Consider the following 19,040-nt stretch of genomic DNA (forward strand, 5'->3'; position numbering starts at 1 on the left):
TTCTCCCCCCTAAATAGGCAAGGTCACCGTTATCTTGTACCCGTCCTTGGCCTAACTGCTCAGTCATGGGATCCAGCCCGAACATTTGCCCAGTTGCTGTCCACTCCTGAAGGCACGGGTTTGCTTTTCCTCTTGGCAGTTAATAGAAAGTAAAAATGGTACCTGTCAATATCTATCCCTTACATATGAGATTTCGAACCGTGAAGGCTGTGCTGGCCCACACGTGGGTCTTGCCTGAGACCTCCCTCCCCCTCCACTCTTCTCCTCCTCCTTTCTCTCCTCTCCTCTCCTGGCTGCAGGCCTCAGTGGTTGGTGAGCTGTTTCCACGGACAACACTTCTCACGCTAAATGCATGGTGTCTTGTCCAACACGACCTCTCCAGCTGTGCATCCTACAATTCAATTCAGTTCTGACACTGTCTACCCGGAGTTAGCATCAGATCCCACAAGTTAAGGGCTCAGTCCCACAAGACTGCCACTTGAGATGCCAGTTGCAAGTCCCAGCTTGTTATTGGTACTTCTGACCAACTGGCTATGAATTCACGGGGCTCCCACAACCCCTTCCTCGGGTTTGCTAATTCACTAGAATAACTCACAAAACTCAGGAAAGCACTTTACTTATGATTTCCAGGTTATCATAAGGGAGTCAACACAGAAACAGTCAGTTGGAAGAGACGCACAGGGCAAGGTATGGGGCGGGGGGCACCACCCTCCAAGCACTTTGATATGTTCACCAACCCGGAAGCTCTCCAAACCCCATGGTGTAGGGTTTTTATGGAGGTTCCAGTACATAGGCATGACTGATTTAATCATTGACTCTGGCTGATTAACTCAAGCTCAGCATTCCCCAGGGGTCTGAGGGTGGGACTGAAAGTTCCAACCCTCTCATCATGCCTTGGTCTTTCTGGTGACCAACCCTCATGCCCCCAGCCACTAGTTGTGTCATTAGCATACAAAGGACACTCTTATCACACTGGAGATTCCAACCATTTTAGAAGCTGAATGCCAGCAACAGGATCAAAGACCAAATATTATTTTTCATAGTATCACAGTTGCGCCCCTGCCCCCACCTCCCCTGCCTCCCCCGCCTCCCCCGCCAGCAGAGAGGTTGTCGGAGGCTGGGGCGAGGGGGGTGTGGAGGGCGTGGAGGGCGAGGAGGGCGTGGAGGGCGAGGGGTTGAGGGGGGCGAGGGGGGCATGGGGGGCGAGGGGTTGAGGAGGCTTGGTTGGGCAGCTTAGGTCCTTGTCCAAGCTGTCTTATGCTTCTTTATTTGTGTCAGTCTTCTAGTTTCTCTAGAAATACTCCCTCGCTACTTATTGGTCAGTCCAAGTGTGAGAGAAACTTCTTCACTAATTGCAGTGAGCATGAAGTGGATGGCAACGTCAATTTGGGCAGGGATCAGCGGGAAGAACCTATGACTAGAGCTTGGCTTATGCAATTTGGGTTGAGACCAGAGCAGGTAGAGGGAGTAATCGATTAAAATGAAAGTTTCAAATAAAGGACACAAGAGGACCATGGCAACAATGCGCCTCTGCCCTTGAGTTAAAATATTCTCCAATATTTCTTCAGACGAAGAACAAGATGTACTTTCCCCATGATCAAGGCAGGTGGACATGTCATCCTGGGTATTTATACTGGCAGATGGCAAGCTTGTATGTACATTGAGTTTCAAACAGCTCTTGCAGACTATCATAACACCTTTTATGTGACGCATTGATCAACACTACATTCCAACAGACAGAAGCTTCAGAAATTCCAAGTGTCGAATCCAACAACCCAAGCAGATCGGGGGGCTGGCAGGGTGCTAGAAGCTGAAGGCGTGTGTCTCTGAAGTTCATCTGCTGAAATCCAGTCCCAGTGGGATGGTATTTGGAAGTGAGGCCTTGGGGAGGTGACTACGTCATGACAGCAGAGCCCTCATGAATGGATTAGTGCCTTTAACAAAGGGACCCCAGAGAGCTCTCTCTTCCCTTCCCCCACATGAGGCCACGGCGAGGAGACTGCTGTGTGTGAGCTGGGAAGCAGTTCTCACCGGACATCGAATCTGCCGGCACCTTCATCTCAGACTCCCCCGCCTCCAGAACTGTAAGAAATTAATTTCTGTTTATAAGCCCCCTGCTCTGTGGTATTCTTGTTATAGCAACCTGAACAGACTAAGGCATAGGGGAAAATAAGCTACTTTGGCACTTTGCTTTTGAACAAAATCTTAATAGAAAACTCTCATACTTTGGTTCAATCAATACATAGCATTTTCTCTAGTAAACAGCACTGAAAACTCTCATGGGCATTACAACTACCTTCTAGAACCTACCATGTTAACATTCCCTTTTCAAGACTTGAGGGTTTTTTGCAGACTCTGCTTCTTCAAAAAGGCTGAGATTATGGATTTTCCTCCCGAGCTCCTCATTCCATGGTCACCCTTCCAAGTGTGACTCCTCTGCACGGGCTGGCCTCCTTCCGTAGCTCCACAGAACCCGCACGTCTTTGAAAGCATCCTTGCTTCCTCACCACAAGGGGTCTCAGGCCTTTGTTTCTGTTGTACCCCCAAGTCCCCTGGCCCACCCACCCCATCAGAGAAGCTTTGGTTCCTTCTGGTGAAAGATGGCAGCAGAGGCCTGAACTCTGGGGCGTGGGGGCACACATCATGTTATGTTTACTGCTCTCATCAGGTGACCCCAGAGAGACCACTCAGTTTTATTTCATTGACAGACCAGGAGCTTCACTAAAGCGCTCTCCCATCACACTTTACACGAGAGCTTTTCAACTTTTACCTCTTCCTTCTGAGTACTGGCTTTCTTCTCTTTCAGATACAACATGCCATGGCATGTCACACCAAGTTCCATGCATGTGATCAGTTGCAAAGCTCTCCAATGATTCTGTGACATCAGCATTAAACACCAATGGCCCAGATTATCAAACCCTTCAGCTAACTTCCCTACCTTACTCAATATGTTAGAAACGGTTTCTAGGGGCCGGCCCGGTGGCATAGTGGTGGAGTCCATGTGCTCCACTTTGGCGGCCTGGGGTTCGCTGGTTCGGATCCTGGGCACAGACTGACACACTGCTCGTCAAGCCATGCTGTGGTGGCATCCCACATAGAAGAACTAGAAGGACTTACAATTAGGATGTACAACTATATACTGGGCTTTGGGGAGAAAAAAAAAGAGGAAGATTGGCAACAGATGTTAGCTCAGGGCCAATCTTCCTCGCCAAAAACTATATCTCCCCAAAAAAGAAACGGTTTCCAGCCTCATGGAACAGTATGACCTGAAACAGTGAAAATTTCTCCCAGAATTCTGAATCTTTCCTTGATAAAAATACCTTATTCTAATGTCCCATAAAGGAACTCTTCAAATATATGTGCATATCACTGCAACTACGCTGACATAAAGCCTGTTTTATAAAAGTAAATATAAACAAACAAGTAAATGTCCTTGACCTCATATTCCTTTCGCTTTCTCATTTCTTTGTTCTTCACGGAAGTATCTTCAAAAGTGATGTCTACACTCACCGTCTTGAATTCACATCCTCCACTCTCTTAAATGTATTCCAATAGGATATTTGCCTCCGCCATTGCGCTAGAACCACCCCAAGGTTACAGTGACCTTCCTGTGGCCACATCCAATGGCTACCCCTCAGTCCTCGTCTTACTTGACCCATCAGGAGCGTTAGACAGTCGACCTGCCCTTTTTCTTGCAAAGCTTTCTTCACTCAGCCTACAGAATGCCACACTCTGCAAGCTTTCCTCCCTTCTCTGGCCGCCCCTTCTCAGTCTCCTTTCTTATTCTCCTCAGATCCCTAACTCCTAAACTTTGGGGTGCCCCAGGGTTCAGTCCTCGGGATGTTTCTCTTCTCCACCTCCACTCCCTTGGTGATGTCAATCAGTTTTATGACTTTAAATACTAATTCTATGCCAATCTCCCCCAGATTTACATCTCCAACTCAGACCTGCCCTTTGACCTCCAGCCTTGAGTATCTGGGCTCCTGATCACTAATCTCCCCTTGGATGTTTAACAGACATCTCACAGCTAAAACGCACCCCAAAGAAACTCCTGATCTTTTCCCCAAACCTGTTTCTCATTCACACTCCCCCGATGATAATAGCTAGCACCTACCCAGGGCTTACTCTGTGCTTTGCGCTGTTTCAAGGGCTTTATGATATGAACTCATTAAGAAAAACAAAAAATCTGATTAAAAAATAGGCAGAGGATCTAAACAGACGTTTTTCCAAAAACATACAGATGGCCAACAGGTACACGAAAAGATGTTTCACGTCACTAATCATCAGGGAAATGCAAATCAAAACCACAGTGAGATACCACCTCACACAATAGTTAGAATGACTAAGCAATAATAAGAGTTGGCAAGGACGTGGAGAAAAGGGTAAACTTGTGCACTGTCGGTGGGAATGCAAATTGGTGCAGCCACTACGGAAAACAGTATGGAGGTTCCTTAAGAAACTAAAAATAGAACTACCATATGATCCAGCAATTCCACTGCTGAGTATTTATCCAAAGAACATGAAAACACTAATTTGAAAAGATATATGCACCTCCACGCTCATTGCAGAATCATTTACTATAGCCAAAATATGGAAATGATCTAATGGAATATTATTTGGCCAGAAAAAAAGAAGAAAATCTTGCCATTTGTGACAACATGGATGGAACTTGAGGGTATTACGCTAAGTCAAATAAATCAGACAGAGCAAGAGAAATACCACACGATCTCACTTATATGTGGAATGAGAAAAACCAAAAACACCCCCAAGCTCATAGGTAGAACAGATTGGTGGCGGCCAGAGGCAGGGGGGTGGGCGGTGGGTGAAATAGGTGAAGGGAGTGAAAAGGTAAAACGTCCAGTTATAAAATAAATAGTGTCTTGGGGATGTCATGCACAGCATGGCAGCTACGGTTAATGATACCCTATTGCTTATCTGAAAGTTGCTAAGAGAGGAGATATTAAAAGTTCTCATCACACACAAAAATTTGTAACTATGTGTGGTGACAGTTGTTAGCTAGACTTACTATGATGATTATTTTGCAATATATACAAATATCAAATCATTATGTTGTACACCTGAAACTAACGTAAGGTTATATGTCAAGTATACCTCAATAAAAGCAAACACACAAAAAAGCTCATGACAACTTTATGATAGTATTATTATTATCTCCATTTTATAGATTGGAAAATTGAGGCATAGAGAGGCTCGGTGACAAGAGGTCAGGGACACAGGCATTATGTGGTAAAGCCCTCCGGAATACAAGCGCCAGGCAAGCATCAGCGCTTGTCTGTCTTCTTGTTGCTGTATCCCCGGGTTCTAAAACAGAAGCTGGCACACAGTATGTGATCAATAAATGGTTATCGAGTGAATGAATGACTGCATAAGAGAAACTTCTGTATATTTAAACTTTCCTGCAGACTTAGTACCATCACAAGGCATTCAATCAGCTGGACCGCTTTCACCCCGACTGAACCACAGTGGCTTTTCAGGGCAGGCGTGGCTGTGCAGCAGCTAGGGTTCAGAGACTGGCTTCACTGGTTTCTCTCGGTAGTGGTCCATGATATCTGGGGATCTGGACACACTGTTCCTTCCCACCACCTCTTCCCATCTATGGGCCCGGGCAGTTAATGTCACATCTGGAACGCTGCTGTGCCCTCCCTACTCTGTCAGCAGAACAGTAATTACATTATTTTTTTCACTGATGATATGCTTGACACTCAGCTAAGCACTTTATGTGGATTAACTCAATTCTCTCATTGACCCTAAGTGGTAGGCCCTTTTATTGGCACAATTTTGCTGTTGAGAAAGCTAAAGCTGAGATATGTTACGTAACTTGCCCAAGATCGCACAGCTGGTCCAGACTGTTAAGGAGCCGATCCTACCCCAAGGCAGTCGTGCACAGGTGAAGACAGACCATTTCTGCTTAGCTGACGTACGGGAACGAAAGAAAATGCCTAGCCAAGTCTGTCCCCACATCCCCAGCCTTTCCAGCCTCAGGAACACGGTGCCGAGAGGCTGCTGGTCTGCGACTAGGCCCCAGGTCCATCCACTGTTCGTACTGGCCAAACAGGAGCATTACACTCGGGACTACGCCTCTCTGAGTTCTAGAATTGCCTGGACCCCAAGGGTGGGGGAATCACTGTGGGTTGGAAGTCTGGAGCGCAGTGGGACCTTTGTGGCATTCTAAAGATTAGGGTGCACGCACCCTGGGGAACATTATTCCCGGGTCGGTCCGATTTTCACTCATTCATTCCGCCTTCTCTCCTAAGCCCCGCTCGCTGCGATGCACGGTTAGCCACTGCCAGGACTTCTTGCTGCATAATGATCGCTTTCATTGTTTTTACACATTTCAACCTGACTTGCAACTAGCCACTGAGGAGCCTTCGTAGCTCAAACAAGAATCCTCTTCAGACACAGGCGTGGGCATCAAAACCTCTCACACAAAATGCGGAAAAGTTTGTGATTTTGATAACTAAAACTGCACCAATGGCTCCTTTCTGTTCTCCATTCTGTGATTTTTCACGTTCCTGCGCGCTGGCCAAGGGTGCTGCCAAAAATCATGCAGGGCAGCGTGACCCTTGCGTCTCTTTTTTCCTTGCTGGTTTCACCACTGACTTGCTCTTTTCGTTTTGGTTTAGAACAAACAACAGGCGGCGAGGAAACAAAATAGTAAGTCCCAATGCAGCTCTTATCTTGACGACACTTAGTGGATCTGGGCTGCTCAGGCGAAAAAAGAAAATATCTTTGTAGAATTGAAATAAGTGTTCAAACAAAATTTGTTCACGAATGTTCATAGCAGCACGATTCACAGCAGCCTAAAGGTGGAAACGATCCAAATGTCCATCAGCAGATGGAGGGATAAACAGATCGTGGCATACACATACAATGGAACATTATTCAGTCACCAAAAGAAATGAAGTGTGACACAGGCTACGAAATGGTGAACCTTGAAAACGCACTAAGTTAAAAAAATAAAATGGAAGGCCAGATACAAAAAGCCACATGCTGTGTGATTCCATCTACGTGAAATGTCCAGAACAGGACGATCCATAGCAACAGAAAGCACACTTGCGGTTGCCAGGGGCTTGGGGGTGGGGGGATGGGAAGTGACTGCTTAATGTATGTGGGGATTCCTTTTGCGGTGGATGAAAATACTCTAGAAATAGATAGTGGTGATGATTGCACAACACTGTGAGTGCACTAAATATTATTAATAGTAAAATTTATGTTATGTGTATTTTAGCACAGTTAAAAAAAGCTTTCTTAGAAAGCAACAGAAAAAAACATCTTTTTCAGAGATCTTTGGGCACTATCTCAAATTAACAGTTAGTCTAAACCCCCTAAAGAGAAAATTAACAAATTAAGAGGCTGGTTACATGGGTGTATACATTTGTTAAAACTCCTCGAATTGTACTTAATATCTGTGTGTTTCACCACATGTAAATTTTACCTTAATAAAAATTAGCAATCAAGAGTAACAGAAAATACAACTACAATATATGCAAAAATAATCTGTGGCAATGTGACATTGTGCTGCGTACAGGATAGGGTGAATGACACAGCTCTGGAGTCCAAGTATTCATCTAGACTGCTGTTGGAGCGATAAGAAGCGGATCATAAAGCCATGTGAATTACCACTGAAGTCTCAAAGGGATTCTCACGTGGGGCTGCGATCAGGACAGAAGCTCAGCAGCCTCCAGGTGACACGTGCTCCTGCTGCAGATGTCCCCAAAGGGGGGCCCTCGCTCCCAGTCACGGGAACTCTGACTCTAATTTTACGTAAAGTTCATCGGCTGTAGCACAGTCAATAACGACAAATGTCCATTGCAGATAAGAATGTTGACAATTGTTACACGGCTGGCTAACGCATTGCTAGGTCCCTAGTTCACTATTGCAGGATATATGAAATCACATGAGTGCATCTGACAAACGCACCAGCAAAAGACTTTTCTCCTATTTAAATTAGAAGTATCCAGTGAGACTATCATGAAACAGATGCAAACATTTAACAACATTCATCAAATACTTAGGGAACATAAGGTACATAGGATTACACTAGCATTTGATTCTGTATGCCCAATTTCACATTAATTAGATTCCTCAGTAATTTGTTTAAACCTAATTGGAAGGAGAGGGTGATTGTGAGTTTCCAGTTCCCAAGGAACTTGGTCTAGTTTTAGTGCTTAGACTTTCCTCGCCGATTCTTTTAGACCAGATAGAAATGGGGTTATAAGCAATCCTTTAAAATGGCCTAAGTCAAATAGTGCAAGGGAAAAGTGAAATTACAAACTCCAGGAAAGCAAAAAGCTGATAAATACAGAAAACATAATTAAAAAAACATTTCTTGGCCCTGCAGTGAACATTTATATTGTCATAATATAAATCCTGTTTATTAGATTTCAGCTTTTAGAATTTATAGTTATACAACACACAGATATAACTTTGATTACAGAAGAGGAAATAAGTGCTGTTAACTTTGTCAAGTACAAGTAAAAGTTCAGATTAGAGAAGCTGAAGGGCAGAAGGGAGAAGAATTCAAAATGAACGGGGCCAGGGTGGGGGGGCGGTGGCGGGGCTAATCTCATCTCCAAAGAGAAAACCAAAGACCCTGCATAATTAATGGAATCACAAGTAAAGGGCTCAGTATTTGACTAAAAGTTACTGGGGCAAACATACCACCTGACATATCCACTCCCTCCTACTTCCTAGGAACAGGGCCCCAGTTTTGTTCAGGGCATCAGTGTGCCCAGTCAGAGGCAATGGGTCATTCATAACCCAATGATTCTCAATGCAGGATGCACATTGGAACGACCCGGAGGAGATTATAATTTATTTATTTATTTATTTATTTTGGTGAGGAAGATTGGCCCTGAGCTAACATCTGTTGCCAATCTTCCTCTATTTTTTGCATGTGGGACGCCTCCACAGTACAGCTGATGAGTGGAGCAGGTCCGTGCCTGGGATCCAAACCCACGAACCCAAGGCCGTGGAGGCAGAGTGTGTGGAACTTTAAGCATTTGGTCACTGGGCCAGCCCAGGAGGTGATATTTAATTGGTGTAGGGTGAAGTTTCTCAGCTTTGACACTACTGATATTCTGGACTGGATGATTCTTTGCTGTGCATTGTAGGATGTTTGGCAATATCCCAGCCTCTACCCACTGGATGCCAGGAGCACCCTACTGCCACTCATGACAGTAAAAACATGTCCCCAGACGCTGCCAAATGTCCCATGGGGGAGAAAATCACCCCTGGTTGAGAACTCCTGGAATGGGGTAAGACCATGTATAGATCAGTACATTTTAAAATGTCCCTAGGGCCCGCCTGGTGGCATAGTGGTTAAGTTCACATGCTCCGCTTGGGTGGTTTGGGGTTCACGGGTTTGGATCCTGGGCACAGACCTACACATCACTCATCAAGCCATGCTGTGGTGGCATCCCACGTACAAAATAGAGGATGGGCACAGATGTTAGCTCAGGGCCAATCTTCCTCACACACACACACACACAAATGTCCCTAGAAAATTCTAATATGCAACCAGGGTTGAGAACCACTGATCTAAGCCAGTGATGCCCATCTTGTTTCTTGCAGATTTCCCCAGCTTCCCTGGCAGCTAGGTGTGGCCGTCTGACTTAGTTCTGGCCAATGAGATTTAAGTAGAAGTTTGCTGGGGGAGGGGGGGGTAGTGGGAGGAGGTCTAAGAAAGCTTACGCTTTCTAGATAAAAGGCAAAAAGCGTAGTCCTGTTTCTTGCCCATTCTCCTCTTCTTCCTCTCTTGTATGCAGATGTGATGTCTGCAGCTGTGCAGCCATCTTGTGATCAGGAGGAGACAAACATGAATAAAAGCTAGTCTGTTAAGGACAGCAGAGGGGAAAAATAACGAAGAGCCTGGGCCTCTGCTGGCAGTTTCTGGCAGCGAACTAACAATAAGCTGGACTTGCTAAGTGAGAACAATGTTTCCATGTGTCTAAGCTGTTGCCATTGGGATGGGTTATCTGAGTGGAAAGCAATCACACTGTTACAGTTACAAACCTGCTAAAGACAGGAGACAAAAACAGGTGATGCTACATGGGTGGGATGGGGTACTGGAGGAGAGAGAGTAGCATAAACAAACTAAATCCTCATCTCTCATAATAGGAGGTCTAAAGAGATAAATAAAATGTTATAAATAACCCAAAGAATTGAAAATATACATTCATACCAATGCTAGTACATGAATGTTCATAGCAGCATTATTTATAATAGCCCCAAAGAGGAAACAACCCAAAAGTTGATGAATGGATGAACAAAATGTGGTGTATCCACACAATGGAATATTATTCAGCTATGAAAAGGAATGAAGTACTTGTACACATTACAACATGGATGAGCCTTGGGAACATTTTGCTCAGCAAAAGAAGCCAGATACAAAAGTTCATGTATTGTGTAATTCCATTTATATAAAATGTCCAGAATAGGCAAATTCATAGAAACATAAAGTAGATTAGTAGTTGCCAGGAGTCAGGGGGAGGAGCAATGGGAAATGATGGCTAATGAGTATGGAGTTTCCTTTTGGGGTGATGAAAATGTCCTAGAATTAGATAGTGGTGATGGTCACATGACTTTATGAAAATAAAAAAACCAACTGAATAGCATTGTTTAAGAGGATGAATTTTATTCCATGTAAATTACACCTCAATATAAGAACTATATAAATGGAATATTAGAGATATGGGAGGACGCCCCGAAAGGCAGAGTTGAAAGTGATTCCTTCTCCGGAGCAGAAGCTGGGCTCAGGCGAGGCAGGAAACAGTTTCTTTTCATTGTCAGCCCTTCTGCATCCCCTGATTTCTTGAAAGTGTGTTTGTATAACTTTGGTAAAATTTTCAAAGAAAATTTGAAGGAAAAAAAGGGACATAAGAATATTTCTTTCTTTCTAGTCTTTGGGTAGGCCAGCAACTACGGTAAGGAAGAATTTTTCTCTCTCTTATTCCCAGGCAGGTTGCCATTTAAATCTTGCTCCTTTCCTGCTCGTCTCTGCCAACACACTGTCAGACGCTGAAAACTAGCTTTGAAGTGGGAAAGCTTCTCATAAAAATAAAAAGCACATTTGTAACTAAAATCACCCATTTATAATTCTTCAGGCCCCTGACCAGCACAATGTTTTTCACAGTGGAGAAGAAGTGAGGAGTATCCTGACTCAAAAATACACTCCAAATCCCTTTAAGAGCTTTTCAACAAGAATCAGAAAGGAGCGCGTTGAACAGCAATCACCTGTTACATCAACCCAGCTCTCAGTCTCATACCAGTGGGACCAGTGCGCATGGTCATTGAGGACAGAACTTTGCAGATATCAAAGCAGAAGTTTATGCTCCCAACCAGGCGTAAATCTATTCTCCTGGGGAAGGCGCTTTCCTCCCACAAGTGACTATGAAAGGCCTGTTAATCCAGACTTTTAACCAACTGATCCTTAATGAATCCACAGTCCCAATTTCTTACAAGATGAAACTCCAACTAAGAAGAAAAAAATTTAGACACATCTTCCTTAGGGGCCCTCTGGTGTCCCCTGGTTGAATATTTGATGGCTGCGAGTGAACGTGGAGGAGGGGAGGACTTGCGTGTCACCCCCCACCCCCACTTGAGTCTCCCTGCGGTCCCACCAGATTCATTAGTAGAATCGAAAACAAATGGATTTAGCCTCTTTTGTGTACTTTTGGTGGTTGCCCAAGCCAGAAAATGTTCTTTTTTATGTCCTGTTATTTCACACAAATTATGTCTTGCTTGGAGTAAGGAGCAAAGTGTCTGGCTCCCGACATTGCCCAGCACTCCCATGAAGCCAACCTGTGCATTTTCAATACTTCAGGCCCAGCAGGGTCTTCTCTCGTCCAACCTGCTCTCCATACCACAATCTGACATTTTTTCTCTACTTTCTTAGAGCATCCTGACCCTCATGTGCCCTTGCCACCCGACCCACCCAAATATTCCCAAGGGAATTTTTTTATATGATCAAGGAGTTACAGGAATGGACAGAGGACTCAGATGCTGTCCATATGTGTCTGATCTTGCTGACCTCACTGGATTCTTGGTTCCTGCCTCGGTGTTATTTTCATCAAGCCCCACAGTAAGTGGGCCCAAATGTGAGGATTCTGATCCATTTCAGTCACTAACTCATACAATGATTCTCAAGGGCACTGCCATTTTGAGTCTGGAAGGCCCACCTGAGCCAAAGGAACAATGATGGTGGAACTTCAGATGCTGTGGTAGAGGGTCAGGAAGAACTCAGCTCCCCCTTCACACACCATGCCTCACAATGAGGAAGGGTGTGCCTCCAACCTGGGAGCTGGGTGGTGCCACGGCTGCCAACAGGCTCACTTCCTGCTAGCTTCATAACATCCGTGAAAAAGAGTATCTCTTTCCCAATAGTTCCAACAAAAGTCTCAGAACTGAATCTCATTGGCCTGGTTCAAGTCATGTGCTCATCCTTATGCCAATCACTATGGCCAGAAAGGAGGATTCTGATTGGCTGTGCCTAGGTCACGTGCCCACCTGCCTGAAGCACATGGACTGATTGTGGGAGAGGAGGCTGGGTTGTGGTTATCGAAAGAAGGGTGATGAACGTCAGAGAGACAAGAACAGCGGCTTCCTCTATATATGGCTACTTAAAACCAAAAACAACAAAAAGAAGAAAAGACAAGGATGAGCACTGAGAACATGAGTCAGTGCTAATCCCTGGACAGATAGGTCTTTGGTATCAAGCTCTACAAACCATTCTGTAACTTGCTCTTTGTTACTCATGTAGTGAGCAGTTAGGGTAGCCACTGCTCTAGGCTCAGCACGGAGGTTTGTACAGTAAAACTGGGTCAAAAGCAAGCACATTTGAAAAGCTCTTGATGTAAATGACCAAACCGCCCCCAGGAAGAGCTCCCCTACGTGCCCCACTCACGGAGCCTGGAGTCCTGCCTCCCTCCCCAGCCCCAGCCCTGCACGCAGGGAGACCGTCCCACAGGAGAGGCCAGAGACCACTGCTCACCAAGGCGTCTTCAGGAGCCCTCGACCTCCAGCTCGCGTCTCTGAGGCTGACAAACTGGGAAGGCTGGAAAACGTGCCCTCGCGCCCTCCGCCTCCGTGCTGGAGGTCCCTCGCGCCCCTTCTGGGAACCCTCCCTCCTGGGCCCCCTCAGGTGTTGGCTGGGGATGGCGTAAGGCAGGACCTTTCCAGGGCCATTTACGTTTTAATCACAGGGTCTGGGAAGATTAAATGGTGGAATTTCAGGCGTGGGAGCTGCAGAGAAGGAAATCCCATCATTTGATGTCGGGCAGGGTTGAGTTTGATTCTCGGCTTCTCTACTTATTAAGTACGTGGCTTTGGGCAAAATACTTAACCTTGTCAAGCCTCCAGTTATTTTGAGGATTAACTTAAAAGAAAGACTATAATTCAAATACCTATCAGGGGAATCTGGTTTAAATTAGGCACCCGGTAGACATAATGTTGCTGTTATCAGTAATAAATATTGTTTACTCATAGTGGAGTTCACTGGGATCTGGGACCTGCTTTGCTGGTTGACCTTTGCCAAGTCCCTAACCCTCTTTGGACCACGAGGGTTGTTTCACCTGCTCTGAGAACCTGGGATTTCAAGCGCAAGGCATGGTGGAATTCCAATGCCATAGAGTGGCATGGTGGGTGTACATGCATCTGTCCGTGTGCGCGTGTTTGTGTGTGTGTGTGTGTGTGTGTTTAGAGGGGAGCATGAGTATGTGTGTGTCCCTTTGCACTAGGTGGAAATGTACACCCAGAACCCAAACCCCTATGCAGGCAGAGAGGCTGGCAGCTTCCTGCCACTGTGCCCAGCTTTAGTCACTTCCAAGTTCTGGGAAACCTGAGAGGTGGGCGGGGACACCAGTCTGCAGGAGACAAAGGGTGGGTAGCCAGTGAGTGCTAGCACTCTCTCTCCTTCCCAGGCTGCTTGGAAGGCACAAGGGCTGAGTGGGCTCTCATGAGCCCTCAGCAACTCTGTGTCCGTGGAAAAGGGAACGGCAGGCTCACATCCCTCTGTGGGGTGCTGGCTGGTGGCCAGGCCTCAAGTTCAATGCTCACAGCTAAATTGGATCCAGCTGTTGCCCAGGACTCTGATATTAACAAATGCGTTCCTGGGGCAGCTGGTCCTTCCTACCGTGGGAAGCCTCAGACTGCCCCCTCAGCCTGGGAGAGGTCACGGAGGGGGCCCTAGGCTCAGGTCATTTCTTGGGTGGGGAGGTCGATGGTGCTCCCTGGCTGGGCTGGTTTATGGCCAGGTTACCATGTTCAGGAAGTATCTGGACAATCTGATGGTGCTGGGTCTCTTTCAAAGGCCTTTGGGGGGCCAGCTCCATGGCCGAGTGGTTAAATTCGCACGCTCTGCTGCAGCGGCCCAGGGTTCGGATCCTGGGCGCAGACATGGCATCACTCGTCAGGCCACGTTGAGGTGGCGTCCCACATCCCACAACTAGAAGGACCTGCAACTAAGATATACAACTGTGTACAGGGCGGGTATGGGGAGATAAAGCAGAAAAAAAAAAAAATGATTGGCAACAATTGTTAGCCCAGGTGCCAATCTTTAAAAAAAAAAAAAAAAGGCCTTTGAATCTACCTCTCCATCTTGGGAACCAGCTCTAGACCAGCTTGAATTCTTGTGTGACTAAATGTGCTTTCCTGGGGGTGGCCCAGTGGTGTAGTGGTTAAGTTCATATGTTCTGCTTTGGCGGCCTGAGGTTCTCAGGTTCAGATCCTGGGTGCGGACCTACACACGGCTTATCAAGCCATGCTGTGGTGGCATCCCACATAAAATAGAGGAAGAGGGGCACAGATGTTAGCTCAGGGCCAGTCTTCCTCAGCAAAAAGAAGAGGAGAATCGGCAGTAGATGTTACCTCATGGCTAATCTTCCTCAAAAAAAAAATGCTTTCCTGGGGCTAGCCCTGCAGCCGAGTGGTTAAGTTTGTGCACCCTGCTTCAGTGGCCCAGGGTTTCTCTGGTTCGGATCCTGGGCACAGACATGGCCCTGCTCATCAAGCCACGCTGAGCATGCTGATGTGGCATCCCACATAGCAGAGTCAGAGGCACCCACAACCAGAATATACAACTGTGCACTGGGGGGCTTTGGGAGAAGAAGAAGGAAAAAAAGAGAAGATTGGTAACAAATATTAACTCAGGTGCCGATCTTTAGGGAAAATAAAAGTGCTTTCCTTTACATGAAGCTCTCTGTCCACCAAGGGAGGGTCAGGCTTCTCTGAGTGGGGGTGGGGAGCGTGGGAGCTCAGAGCAGGTGCGCCCCTGCCCTCTGGGTGTTTGAGCTCTACTAGACGTAGCGGACAGTCCCCCCTCCCCTCCTCCCTTCCTTTCTTCCTCCCTCTCCGTCTCGGGGATCCTCTTATCTGAAGGCATTTGCTCTCTGCCCGTCCTCCCCAGCAGAGCATAAGCCCCGTGAGGGCAGCGACTCTGTCCCCATCGATCTCCATCACCTCGTCCCCAGCACGTGTCGGGGCTCAGCATCTTGGCGGGAACGAATGACGGGGTGTGTTTGTTTTCTGGGGTTGCCGTAACAAAGGACCGCAGACTGGGGGCTTCAACGACAGGAATTTATGGCCTCACAGTTCTGGAGGCTGGAAGTCCAAGACCAAGGCGGAGGCAGGGCCGGTTTCTTCTGAGGCCATGAGGAAGGACCTGCTCCAGGCCTCTCCCCTCGCCTCAGAGACGGCTGTCTTCTCCCGGTGTCTCTTCACATCATCTTAACTAGTTACACCTGCAACTACCCCATTTCCAAATCAGACCAGATGCTGAGCTGCGGGGGGTTAGGACTTCAACATGCGAATTTTGCGGGGACACAATTCAACTCATAATGGGGGGAACAGCAGGGGAAAAGATGGAGGTGGGAGTGCAGCTGGATGGGAGGACAGCAGTGAAGACTGGGCCCTGGGGGGGCGAGGCTGAAGATGCAGCTGAGGCTGTTTGGGGCGGGGCTGGGGGCACACAGCTGAGTGCAGACAGAAGTGACAAAGATTTGCCTGTTCTGTGTGGCCCCAGGGAGTTGAACTAAAACCAAAGGGAGGATTTTTGGTTCAACTGAAGGGAAATCTATATGTTAAGAGATAGAACGGGCCGAGAGCAGAGGACGACACTCTGAAAGTGGGAAGTGAGCGTCTGGCTCTAGGAGAAGGGCGAGACTGACGGCCCAGCAGGCCCGATGCAGACGGCATTCCAGCCTGAGCCAGCACGGGACTGCCTTACTCATTCCTCGGTGTTTCTGAGCCCTGCTCGGTGCCAGCCTTGTGGCTGCACTGAGGAAACAGCTGTGGACGGAAGCTCTGAGGCTGTCTGGTGTCCAGTGAGTGGCCATCCTAGAGGACCTCTTCCGTTCCTGTCCTCCTGCTGAGGTCTTGACTGTGAGCGCTGGCTCCACACAGGCCACCCTGCAGAGAGAGGAGGCACAGGCCAGTGGCCTGGGGAAGGCTCTGCCCGCGCGTGCCTTCTCCCCGGAATGTCCCCTGGCTGGGCTGCTTGCAGAGCACTCCTCAGGCCGCACCCCAGGGCCCCAGCTCTGACCCTGTCCCCAGCTGGCCCTGGGCTGTAGTCCAGGCTCTGTCAGTGGTAATGGCCTGGGCTGCTGTGGGCCAAGGCACATCCCTTCTAGGAGCCTCGGTTTCTCCATTTGTGTAAATGAGAACAGTAGTGGCGCTATAACAGGAGGCCTGGAACTGTCAGGACAGTTCTGGGTTTAAATTTCCATCTTCTCATTCTCAGCCTTGTGCCCAGGCAAGTCGCTTCACCTCAATGAGCCCGTTTCTCATCTATGAAATGGGTGTAATGTGGGCCCCTCAAAGGCTACTAACAACAGCTCGGCACTGGACAGCTTTTAGAGTGATTCACTTTGTTACAGTCATAGTCCTTTGTAAGCTCTGAAGGGCTGCGGACATGTTAGTCATCAGCATTAATAATCAGCTTAAGGCCACGAACTCGAGTCGTTTAGGAAGGAGGCCTTGGGTGGACACTCCCCTGGGGCCCCCTAGTCTGGCTGCATGAAGAATCCTCTTTCCTCCGTTCTGCTGGCCTGGGAAATCAGCCATGACCCAGAGGGCCTGTAGGAGCCAGACAAGCCCCTCCAAGTAGGGAAAGGCCCGCACCCTAGGCCCACCTCTTCCAGAGGGGCCCAACCCCTGCCCATAACCTCAGTCTAATCATGAGAGAAGTCTTAATTGAGGGACGTTGTATTATATATGTGATCAGTTCTCAACAGTGTCAAGGTCATCAAAAAAGGGAAGTCTGAGATATCGTCACAGTCAAGAGGAGCCGATGGAGACATGATGACCAAATGCAATGCATCCTGGATGGGGTCCTGGGACAGAAAGGGACATTAGGTAGAACGGAGGAAGTCTGAGTCAAGTGCAGGCTTTAGTTAATTATAGTGTGTCCGTATTAGTCACTAGTTGTGATGAATGTAGCGTACATACGTAAGGTGTTAATAATGGGGGAAACTGCTCAAGGGGTTATGCAGACTGAGCGTTTGTGTCGTCCCCCAATTCATATGTTGAAATCCTAACTCCCAACGGGATGGAGGAGGAGGGACGGGCTTTGGGGGTGATGAGGTGATGAAGACGGGGCCTGCACCGATGGAGCCGGAGCCGGGGCTCAGAAGGAGGCATGAGAGCTTCTTCATGCTCTCTGCTCTCCGCCCGGGGAGGACAAAGGAGGAGACACTGTCTGCAAACCAGGAAGCTGGCTCTCCCCCGCCGCTCGCTCTGCCCGCACCTTGAGCTTGGACCTCCGGCCTCCAGAGCTGCGAGAAATAAACGTTTGTTGTTTAAGCCCCTGATCTATGGTATTTTTGTTATCGGAGCCCAAACTGACCAAGAACGGGGCCTGGGGGAACTCCCTGCACCAGCTTTGCAAATTTTCTGCAAATCTAAATCTATTCTAAGATAAACAGTTTACTTTAAAAAGTGCCTGTTTTCAAAAGAATAAGAAAATTGTCACTAAAATGGTAATTATCTTAGGGAGGGAGGGAGTTAGATGTTTTTATTTTCTTCTTTATTCTTTTGGGTAATTAGTGGTATTTAGTAAATAAAGTTTTAAAATTTGAAAAGAGAAAAGAAGGAGAGTGAGAGGGAGCCAGGAAAGCAGAGATGGAGAGAGAGAGAAAAGAAAGGAAAGAAGCAGACATACTGGCAGCAAACGCCACCCAGGCCAGCCCTCAGTTGTAGAGGAGACGGATGCAGAGGCCTGAGTCTTCTTGCCAAACGAGTCCTCAGAGGGGCCTCAGCCTCCCCCACGCGGCCTGGCTTCTTCTCAAACCCCAGTGCGGGGTCCCCACCACAGCAGCATCAGTGCCTTCCCTGGGAGGCCGCACCCCCAGCGGACAGGGGGCTAGGACCAGCCAGCAGCAGGTGGATGACTGGGGAGCCCTGAGGGGACCAAACCCATCTGTCTTCCTGGTCCAGGGCTTTTCAAGTTTCCCCAAAGCCTCCCCTAAGCCAGAGACTCACCCTCAACACCTCGCCCCCCAGCCCCTGACCCTGCCTGAGAGAGGCAGCTCAGAGCTGTGCCACCTACTGTTGCAGGGGAGAGGAGTCTGGCCTCTGAGGTCCAGACAGGCCAGGTTTGAACTCCAGCTCTGCTCTGGGGTGTCCACCGTTCTTCCCGTGGTCTGGGCAGATCCCCAGAAGTCTCACTGTGTCAAGGTTGGTTTCAGTCTTGGCTCTTTCTTCTGTGTCTGTTGTCTCTATTTTGCACCTTGGGGACCCCTGAAGGAGCTCAGCTGCTTTGTCAGTTTCTATTAAAAAAAATAAAAGGCCATTCTCACCCAGGGTTTACCAGTGAGGGCTTGTCTGAGGCATCAGGAGAAGGGGTCACACTGTGGGGCAGGTGCACCAACCCTAAAATCATCCAGGGCCCTCCTAGTCCTCTCCCTGTTCCACCCCTGCCACGTGTGAGCTCCCTAGGCTCCCCGTGCACGCTGGTGCCTGAGCGGCTCTCCGGAGTCCTGCCCTCAGGTCTCTGTCTGGCAACCACAGCTGGTAGCCGCTCTCTG

This window comes from Equus przewalskii, chromosome 3 (assembly GCF_037783145.1).
Source record: "Equus przewalskii isolate Varuska chromosome 3, EquPr2, whole genome shotgun sequence".
Classification (NCBI taxonomy): domain Eukaryota; kingdom Metazoa; phylum Chordata; class Mammalia; order Perissodactyla; family Equidae; genus Equus; species Equus przewalskii.